The 10,669-nt window shown below is 45.1% G+C and overlaps 1 protein-coding gene across 1 annotated transcript in view; it reads right to left on the bottom strand.

Annotated features, from left to right (window-relative positions):
- Csnk2a1 (casein kinase 2 alpha 1) overlaps positions 1–6,383 on the bottom strand; it is a 53,594-nt gene extending 47,211 nt beyond the window's left edge. The window contains exon 1 of the mRNA XM_048348950.1: positions 6,260–6,383. The gene's annotated coding sequence lies outside the window, so the exon portion shown is untranslated. The remainder of the gene's footprint in view (positions 1–6,259) is intronic.
- Positions 6,384–10,669: the final 4,286 nt, after the last annotated feature.

Genomic DNA, 10,669 nt, shown 5'->3' with positions numbered 1-10,669 from the left:
GCAGAGTGCTAGCCTTGAGCAAAAAGAAGCCAGGGACAAGTGCTCAGGCCCTGAGTCCAAGCCCCAGGACTGGCCAAAAAAGAAAAAAAGAAAAGGAAAAAAAATATATATGGGCATACAAAATTATAAAAGATTAATCTAGCCCTTGTATTTAACCCTAAAGTCTTCACTTCAAATAACACTTTCTATGGAAGAAAACATCACCACTAATGTAAAAAAAGACTGCCCTCTATGGCAACTGTTGCTAAGTAGATTTTTTAAATGTATAAGGCTGAAACACAAAATTTGTAGACACCAGTGAAATTCCACTCCTAGTTATCTTGTAGTACTGTGAAATCTTTTACGCAAACTTTTTGAAACACTCAATCCTTGATTTCTCTAATACAAGAGTATGCTTGGTCAACTATGCTGAGTTTTATTCTGGAGCACACAATATTTTTATCTATAACGCAATGCAAACATATCCTGCTGCAATGACAGAAGCCAATTTTCCTTAATAATCCTATAGGAATTTCTTCATTTGAAAAACTAGCTGGCCTAGATTTCTCTCTATTAAAAAACAGCTAAAGGATCTTACATCTTTGGACTGGGGAAGAGCACAAGATGTCAGAGAGCAAACAAACAACTATACAACTCATCAATTTACAAAAACATATGCCCCATTTCCATCTCTAAAATATAGAAAATGGCTAAAATATTTATAAAAACATGCTAGCCTATTTAGTGATTAAAACTTAAGTTTTATCTAGCCCCCCCTTCAAACTACATCTAAAGACAGTAAGAGAATATTTAAACAAGCACCAAGGAAAAAGCATAGGATCCACACAACACCAATTTTCTGTGAAGTCTTCCAAGACCAAATCACTTTACAGAATAATCTTTGCTGCTTTTGTTCTCTAGAAAATCCCCCAGATTCTGAAATAAAACCAGCAAAAACCAGTATTAGTTTTCTCTTGTTGCCAAAACAAATCATCACAACTAAAACAACAAATTTATCATCTCAGTTTCTACAGCCCCAGAGGGTGGGTAGTCTTAGCTAGATTCTATTTAGAGTATCACATGGCAGAATCAAGGTGGATTTCTTGCTGGGAACTGAAGGAAAATACCCTTCCTGATCATTCAAGCTACTGGTCAAATTTTAATGGTGTAAGACTCAAGTCTTCATTCCTTTGTTGGAAGAGACCTGACCTTTGCTTCTAGACACTGTGCATTTATAGTTTCCATGGATCCCTCTCCAGGAATAGCAGGTTGAATCCTTCTCAGGCTTCAAATCTCTTAACTTCTGACTTCAGATAGATTTTTTAAAAATTTTTTTATGAGACAGGACCCACTCAGAAAATCCAGAATAATCTTTGTATTTCAAGGTCCTCAACCTTAAAGTCACTACAGAGTCCTTTCTGCCACATAACACTCACATTTCAGAGACCAGGGTATGTCCACATCACAATTAGGGGAACATTCTGCTTATCACAGACCACCCTCTCACCTCCAAAGAGTTACATCTCTCCCATATGAAAAATGGATTTATCCCATCCGAAGTTTTCCAAATGTCTCACCCACTACAATATCAACTCAAAAATCTAAAACTCTAAGGCAAAACCTATCAATTCAAAATTCCCAAAATATCATCCTTTAATTCAGATGTGAGATTCATTGTATGCATCAAATACAATGCTAAGGACATAATTCTTTAAAAAAAAAAAAAAGTTATCTGCTGCCCACATCCTATGAAGGGGCAGGCATTGGGTAGCAGTTACAGATATTCTAGTTTAAATGGATGAAATATAAAATCAAACAACCACAATATCCGAAACAATTTCAAAATAAAATCCATCCCACTTCGTAGCCTGAGAAAAATCCTCTGCAGTTAGTTTTTAGCTCTGTCACATTGGGCTCAGTTCCACCGGAGTCACCTTTTCTTTTTTTTAAAATGACAACCAGCACATTCACATGTGAGTAACCTTTCTAAGCTTGTTTCTGTAAAATTTGGAGAGTCCCAACATAATTACTCTTACTTTCTCTTTCAGTTGGACCTATACTGGGCTTTGAGTGAATTTCACAGGGGTTCACTCCCTTAGAAAGACATCCACCTTCAACATTTTGCTTGAAAAATCTCTTGGCAAAACATCCAAGTTTATCATTCAGAAATTCTGCCTTTCAAACAACCACATACACAATTCTAACCCTATTTGATATAATGTAATAATGATCCATTTTCTGCCAGTTTCCCATAGGAAGTACCTTACTTTCATACCACAGGGCCATCAACATTCAAATTCCTATTCCCTATCAGTTCTAGTTCTTTTTTTGTTCTATCATACCCTTCAAAATTCTAGCCTCCACCCACTTTCATTCCATTTTCAGGCAACAGTACCCCACTTCTAGTACCAAAATGTATACAAGTACTCCACTGCTGCCATAAGAAATTCCCACAAAGGCTTATGGTATCACAAATTTATTATTTCACATTTTCTGTAGGTTGTAATTGGTAAGTGAGCTTAAGATCCCCCTGCGTTTAGAAACTCAACCCCCGAATCAAAGTGTATGGGAAGCTGTATTCCTTCTTGAAACTCTGGGGCAGAATCTACCTCCCAGATCATTCAAATTGTAGGTCAAGGCCAGGTGCTGGTGGCCAATGCCTGTAATCCTAGCTACTCAGGAGGGTAAGATTTGAGGACTGTAGTTTGAAGCCTGCCACGGCAGAGAAATCGTGAGACTCTTATCTCCCCAAAAACTACTCAGAAAAAGCCAAAGTAGCACTGTGGCTCATAAGGTACAGCGCTAGCCTAGAGCACAGAGACTCAGTGCTCAGGCTCTGAGTTCAAGCCCAAGGACAGGCAGAAAAAAAATAAAGCAGCTCAAGGACAGCACCCAGACCCTGAGTTCAAGCCCCATGACTGACCAAAAAAAAAGTAATAATAGGTCAAAGGCCTTCATTTCCTGGCTGGCTGTCAAACAGATATGGAGACTGCTTGAATTCCTTTTCATACTTTCTGCATATGCAGCCCCCTCAGAAACAATGGAATCGCCTCTTATGCTTCACAAATCTGATGTCTCCTTTCTGCTCATTTGGAAAAAGTTCTCTACTTTTTTGTTGTTGTTGGTTGCGGGGCTTGAATTCAGCGCCTGGGCTCTGTCCCTAGGCTTTTTCACTTAAGGTTAATGCTCTACCACTTTCAGCTACAGCTCTACTTTCAGTTTTCTTCAGGTTAACTGGAGATAAGTCTTGCAGACTTTCCTGCCCTAATGGCTTTGAACCACAATCCTCAAATCTCAGCTTCCTGAGTAGCTAGGATCCCAGCTCAAGTTCTTCACTTTTAAAGACTCATGTCATTAAACTAGGCCTACCCAGAAATTCTAGGATAATTTCAATTTGTTGTTTTGCCAGTCCTGGGGCTTTAACTCAGGGCTTGGGCACTGTCCCATAGCTTGTTTTTGTACTCTACCACTTGAGCCACAGTGCCACTTTCAGATTTTTCTATTTATGTGGTACTGAGGAATCAAACCCAGAGCTCCATGCATGCTGAGTAAGCACTATTAAGCACTCTACCACTAAGCCACGTTCCCAGCCCTTCCATATTTTAGGATTCTTAACCTTAATGATATCTTTAACATCCCTTCTGTCACTTAACATAACATACTTATAGATTCTGGAGATTAAAGTATGGACATGTAGAGTGTGGAGTATGGTACCATTTTTCCTGTCACAAACCCAAACCCATACAAGGTTTTAAACTAAAAAAAAAAAAAAATTCAAGAACTTACTTTAGTATTGCAGGATAAAGTGTGTGTGTGGGGGGGGAAGGGGTATGATGACAGGAAAAGGGAGTTAAAGACTTGTAAGCTGGCCAGGCACTGGTGGCTCACGCCTGTAATGCTAGAGCTGGCTTCACTTGGGGTCTGTTCTGTATCATCTGGTCTTCTGGGACGAGCCTAATTTGGTGCAAGGCTAGGAGACTGTTGAATAAAAGCTATTCACTTTGGGAACTGGTGGCTAATGCCAGTAATCCTAGCTTCTCAGGAGGTTGAGATCTAAGAATCATGGTTCTGAACCAGCCTGGGTAGGAACTGTGGCCCTTTTACTTCCAATTAACCACCAGAAAACCAGAAGTGGAGCTGTGGCCCAAAGTGGTAGAGCCCTAGGTTTGAGTGAAAGAGCTCAAGGGCAGCTCAGGGGCCCAGAGTTCAAGCTATATGAGTGACCAAAACAAAACAAAACTTGTAAGCTAAGGAAATTCTTCTTTTTCCTTAGGAGAGCATTAAGGTGTATGTTCAAAGCCTCATCCTGGAAGAGTGGGTAGGCAACATAATTAAATGTACATTGTTGAAAAGTAGCTGCCACCTGTTTTATCTTCAAATAGCAAAGGAATCCCCCCTTAACTCAAAAATTACTCCATGTTCCCCTTCTCTTTTCATAAATGAGGACATAAGTAGGGAAATGGCCAGAGGGTAAACCTATCTTTGACATTACTATAAAATCAGTCTAAGTAAATAGCAAAGCCTTTTCCTTGCTTCTTCAAAGTCACACGTCCTCCAAAAGCAAATGAAAGCCAAATGCTTGAAAGTCACAGAAGGACAAACCTACTCTGCTAAAATTTCAGCAGGTAAACTTTTCAAACTGCCATGCAGAAGAACTAGTATTAGTCCTTTTGGATGTTATCCAGGCCCTATCAAACCAGTCGAACCAACTGATTTGCTATTACTGTAAGAGATAATTTCCGAAGCTGTTTGTGTGCACACAAGCTGATATTGGGGCTTGAACTCAAGGCCTAAGCAATGTTTGCTTAGCTTTGTTTGCTCAAGGCTGGTGGTGCTCTACCCCTAGAGCCACACTCCACTTCCTGCTGTTTGCTTAAGTGAAGCTGCATCTCTCAGACTTTCCTACCCTAGGCTGGCGTCAAACCTCCATCCTCACATAGCAGCCTCCTGAGCAGCTAGGACTGCAGGTATAAGCCACCACAACTACCTCTGAAGCCATTCTTGACAAACTTTACCTAACCCTAAATACACAGGTTAGCTTCTTTAATAACTGTGAGATGTAAATGTATTAAGCAGGACTATCAGGCACTGTGTTAAGTACCTGGTACAAATGCCTTATTTACTCATTGCTATAAACTTATGAGCTAAAAGTGATCACCACCCACATTTTATAGATAGAAAAACTGAGGCTTACAGAATTTTGGCCACACAGCTAATTAGTAGTGGCCCTGACATTTTGAGACCCTCTGAAATATAGTTCATAACCACTGGCCTAATCTGTCACACTTCAGAGGGAATGGGGTCTCCAACTCTAGGAGGGGAAATCTCTTCTAATTTTTATTTTCATTTCCTTTCTCCATACCCTCTTCCTACAGAATTTACCTATAACAAGACAATCAAGTATTCCCAAATACCCTGTCACCTTTTCAGAACTCTTTCCTCCCCACACAAAAGCGAAAGGCAACAATTCTCCTCACCCTGACTCTGCTTCCCCAAGACAAACTACAGAAGCTCCATCCATCACCTGCCTAACCTAGTTAGATCCCAGAATTGTGCAAAAAAAAAAAAAAACCAAACACCAAACAACCAGCAAACAAACAAAAAACAACCAGAAACAAAATTCAGAAGTCTCGTTCTTTCAAGAGATCACCAACATCTGTAACTCTTAAGCTAGCTTTTCATACTCTATAGCTTTTCCCCACCAACCAAACTCCAAACTAGCTTTCAAGCCTTACTTGACCCGCAGCGCCCCACTTCGCGGGTCTCTGCTCCTTTCTCCCCAGCAACCCCGCCCGGGAGTGGAGGTTATCCCTCCACCTCGCACCCAGCCTGCAAGTGGGAGGCTCAGCCCCGCCCAGAGCGACCCTAGGGAGGCCCCCATCCAGCTGCCCAGCTCGCGGGAGGCATCCTTCCCCCGACCCCCCCCCCAAGACCCCACCCCTAAAGCTCCCTTCCCCCTCCGCCGGCCCCCACCTCCAAGTACTTGGTCCCCTCCAGTCTCCACCCAGCCCAGCCTCTCTCCCGCAATAAGCCAGAGTCCGATCGCGGGATCCCGCCCTCACTTCGGCCACCGCGTCCCCACTGCCCAGCCCTCCACCGTCCGGGGTGGCCCCGGGCCTCCGGAATGGACTGCAGGGGCCTGGGCTGGGGGGAGGGGGGCAGGGGAAGGCGACAGGCCGCACAGGAGCCCGCCGAGAGCGTGAGAGGCGGTCGCGCCCCGCCGCCTCATCTCGGCCCACCGCCGCCCCCTAAAAACCTCGCCTAGCGGCCCCCACAGTACCTATGGTGGAAGCGGCAGCGGCAGCGGCCGCTATCTCCTCTCTTCACACAGACAATATGGCGGCGGCGGAGGAGGAGACACACGGCTCGGCCGCCCGCCGCAGGGATCAGAGCGAGGCTGCAGCCTCCGCGCTACCGGAAGCGGAAGCCCCCTCATACCAGGAGGCGGGGCAAACGGACTTCCGGTCCCGCCTCCCCTCGGCGGAACCTACCTGGGCGCGGCCATGCTGGGATGTCCTATCGCCTCCTGGAGGGTTCCGCTATGTACTGGGCGCAAGAGGGAAAGAATTCTCAACGTAAAGCATAATGCTAAGGCTTCCGAAAATGAATAGCACTGTACTGTGTCGCCTGCGGTAACTGGCGAGGTAGAGGACACGGGACCTCCTACCAGGCGTACAGTTGGTTTGGCCCAAGCGAAGATGGCGGTGCCTAGGTTTCCCGCACTACACCCTGCAGGGGCGTCTCTCCGAGCCGCGAATCGCTCCGTCCGGCCTGAGACGCCACGCGACCGTCAGAGCTCTGCCGCGAAGCATTCTGGGAGCTGAAGTCCATCTTGCTTTGACCCCTCTCCTAGGATTAAGGCTCCAGCAGCACTTTTTCTTTTTTTCCCCGGACCAAAACTTTTGAGTTTGGCACCAGGGAAAGAAAGTTAGGTCCTGGGCGGGGCGGGGCGCGGCACGGCGCTGAGGTCCGGGAAGTGCCGGGAACAGCGCTCTGGAGCCCGAGGCCCATTCCTTCCTCCCGCCGGGTCCCCACCTGGATACAGCTGCCCACCCGAGTACTTACGGGGTTCTTCTGCCTTTACATCTGCCCCTCACCCGCACTCCTTTCCGGGGTCACCTCCCCCAAACAATCACAGTGCACTTTCTGCTGTGCAAACCAGATCATGATGGACTCCTTCTTGGTTTAAAAAAAAAAAAATTCCCCGTGGCTCTCTCTTGTGCCATCAATTTTTGCTTGACATTCAAGGCTCTCCAGTTGGGACAAACCCCTAGTCTACTCTTCTGTCACACTCCTCCGAACTTCTCGGTGCTTCCACCCCAAACAAAACAATTCACCTTCCTCCCTTTGCACTGATCATCACTTCTGTTACTGCTAACTTCCTGGATTGGATAACTTGTATCTGTTCATTGAACTAGTTCAGGGGACCTTTTCCTCTGGGGATATCTTGAACGCTGCCAAACCCAGTTACCAACGCTCAGCAATCTGAGGTCCACAGTCTGACTTCACAGATTGTGAGCCCCCAGTGGACAGAGTTAGATGTGATAAATACCTTGCCCCCCTTGCAGGCCCTGCTAGAAGCTGGCAGATGTAGGTGTTGGAGAGATGAATTACAGTGTTAGCCTCTCCTTTGCTAGGGCAGAGGTGTGAGGGCTGAACCAAGGGGTGAGGAGGCTAGGTTATTTCTGTACCAGCCATTCTTCCCAGCTGTCTCAGAATAACTGCCTGTGTCCTGGATGGGTCTCTCCACCCTTTCCACCCCTCCTTTCACAGTTTGTCAGCTGACTTACACCTCCGGTCCCAAAGAGACTTTTTTTCCTTCCCCTTTGGGATAGTAGTGGTGTTGGCGGCAGACATATAGTGATGGCCTTGGGAAGGTGACAGTGACTTTGTCTAGGTTATGTGGTATTTGAGTAGCCACATTTCTGAGTATGCTTTTGTCCACGAACGGGGGAGGGGGTGTCATTCGTCCTCCCTGGTCTCAGTTTCTGAAGAAGTTAAATAAGGTATCCTAAGATATATGTGAAATGGTCATCCAAGAAATCACTGGCCTTCCATGAAACTCCTGGACTTTGCTCCACCCCTTTTTTTCTTTTATTGCAGCAACTGCTGCTTTTTTTAATGAGAGTCCTGGGGCTTGACCTCTGAGTCTGAGTGCTGTCTCTGAGCTTTTTTTTTTTTTTTTTTGCCAGTCCTGGGGCTTGAACTCAAGGCCTGAACACTGTCCCTGGCTTCTTTTTGCTTAAGGCTAGCACTCTGCCACTTGAGCCACAGCACCCCTTTTCTATATGTGTGGTGCTGAGGACGCAAACCCAGGGGTTCATGTATACAAAGCAGGCACTCTTGCCACTAGGCCGTATTCCAACCCAATGTGCCTGAGCTTTTTTCGCTTACGTTTAGCACTCTACAACTTGAGCCACAGCTCTACTTGCAGCTATTTGATTAACTGAAGGTAAGAGTTTCTTAGACTTTCCTGCATCAGCTGGCTTCAAATTGCCATCCTCAGATCTCAGCAACATGAGTAGCTGGGATTACAGGTATGAGCCACAGGTCCCTGGTTCTTGGAGCTTCTTTCTCCTCACTTTTATTCATGCTCATTCCACTCATAGTTATTGATCACTTGCTACAAGGCAGATAGTAGGGCCTAAGGATATGGTGTGATTGAAACAGAGGCCAGCTGAAAAGTCTATGAGACACTTACCTCCAATCAGCCACTGAAGCCAGAAATGGAGCTGTAGCTCAAGTAGAAGAGCACCAACCTTGAGCAAAAAAAAAAGTTAAACGACAGCACTCAGCCCCTGAGGTTAAGCCCCAATACCAGCAAAACAAGCAAACAAAACAAATACCCTATATGTGTCAGCTTTCTACTGCTGCTTAACAAGTCACTGTTTCCAGTGACTTAAAACCACCACCAGTCATTCATTCACATATTCACTGAATGAATGAACACATCTCAGTCTTAACAGAGACTGCTCTTTCCTGTTCTGCAAGATCTCTTACAATCTCTCCTGAGAAATGGCTCCTGCATTTGCTGTCAGGGGGCAGATCAGTAAGCTAGCCTACCCTATCTGCCTCATTCATTTGATTGGCAATTGGCTGGGTTCAGTTGATTCTCCATGTGGCTTCTCCAATAAGCTAGCTCAGGATTCCTTACAAAATCAGGAAGCCTTCTTGAAATTTTGGCTCAGAAGTCCTACAGCATCAAAACTAGTCCATGAAACTGAGCACTTGGGGCTCACGCCTACAATCCTACCTACTCAGGGGACTAAGATCTGAAGATCCTAGTTGGCTTAAAGCCAGCCTTGGCAGGAAAATCTCTGAGATTCTTAACTCCAATTAACCACCAGAAAACCAGAAGTGGAGCTGTGGCTTCAAGTGGTAGAGTGCTATCCTTGAGCACAAAGCCTCAGGGACAGTGCCCAGGCCCTGAGTTCAAGCCCCATGACAGACAAAATAATAACAATCCATGAGCCCAGCCAGCTCAGATTCAACAAGACTAGAAATAAACTCTCCATTGCTGGTGCTAAGATTTGAGTTCGAGGCCTTGTGCTTGCTAGGAAGATGATCCATGAATTGAGACATATACTCAGTTTCTCTCTCTTTGGACACAGCATATCAAAACTTCCTTTTTTTTTTTTTTTTTTTTTTTGGTCGTGGGGCTTGAACTTGGTCTGGGCACTGTCCCCGAGCAACTCAGCTCAGGAACTTTCCTGCCCAGGCTGGCTTTGAACTGTGATCCTTAGATCTCAGCCTCCTGAGTAACTAGGATTACAGGCATGAGCCACCAGTGCCCGGCAACATCTCAAACTTTTGAGGCTGACTTCAAACTCTTGATCTTCATGACAGTCTCCTGAGTACTGGTATTATTGGCACATGCCACCACTCCCAGCTCTACACTTCATCTCTCAATGAGGAATACAATCATAGTGCCAAGTCATGTGTACTAGGAAGGATGGAAATATTCAAATATTCAGAAACATACCATATTTTTTAAAAAACCACAGGTTAAGGAAGGATGGAAATATTCAGAAACATACCATATTCTTAAAAAACCACATGTTAAGAACTGGTTAATTAAATCGCAGTACAACTAAACATGGAGAGAGAGAGAGAGACAGAGAGAGAGAGAGAGAGAGAGAGAGCGCTGATACTGGGGCTTGAAATCAGGGCCTGGGCACTGTCCTTTGTCTTTTGTGGCTCAAGGCTGATGCTCTACCACTTGAGACACAGCTTCACTTCTGGCTTTTTGGTGATTAATTGGAGCTAAGTGTCTCACACAGGCTTTTCTGCCTGGGGTGGCTTTGAATCCAGATCCCCAGATCTGAGCCTCCTGAATAGCTGGGATTATAGGTGTGAACCACTGGTGCCCAGCAACATGGAGTTCTTTATAGCAACAAGGGCTAATATTTTCAAGCAGTTGATATGTGTACAAGATGTTTTACATATATTAGCTCACCCAATCCTCACACCAACCCTGTGCAGCTCCTTCAGAGATTCAGTGCATCAAATGTCACAGAGGGAGGTCAAATAACTTGTCCAAAGTTAGTCAGCAACTAGAAAAACCATTAAAAGAATGAGGACAGTATTGTGTCCTGCCATGCAAAGCTGTCCCCAGCAGACTGCTGCCTGGTAAAAAGTGAGAGAGGAAAAAGTAGTTGGGTTGGGGGAGGGAAGTAGAAAGCTGGATGCT

This window comes from Perognathus longimembris, chromosome 6, assembly GCF_023159225.1.
Source record: "Perognathus longimembris pacificus isolate PPM17 chromosome 6, ASM2315922v1, whole genome shotgun sequence".
NCBI classification, from domain to species: Eukaryota; Metazoa; Chordata; class Mammalia; order Rodentia; family Heteromyidae; genus Perognathus; species Perognathus longimembris.
The sequence above is the reverse complement of the archived record's forward strand: the minus strand, read 5'-3'. Positions and strand labels throughout refer to the sequence as shown.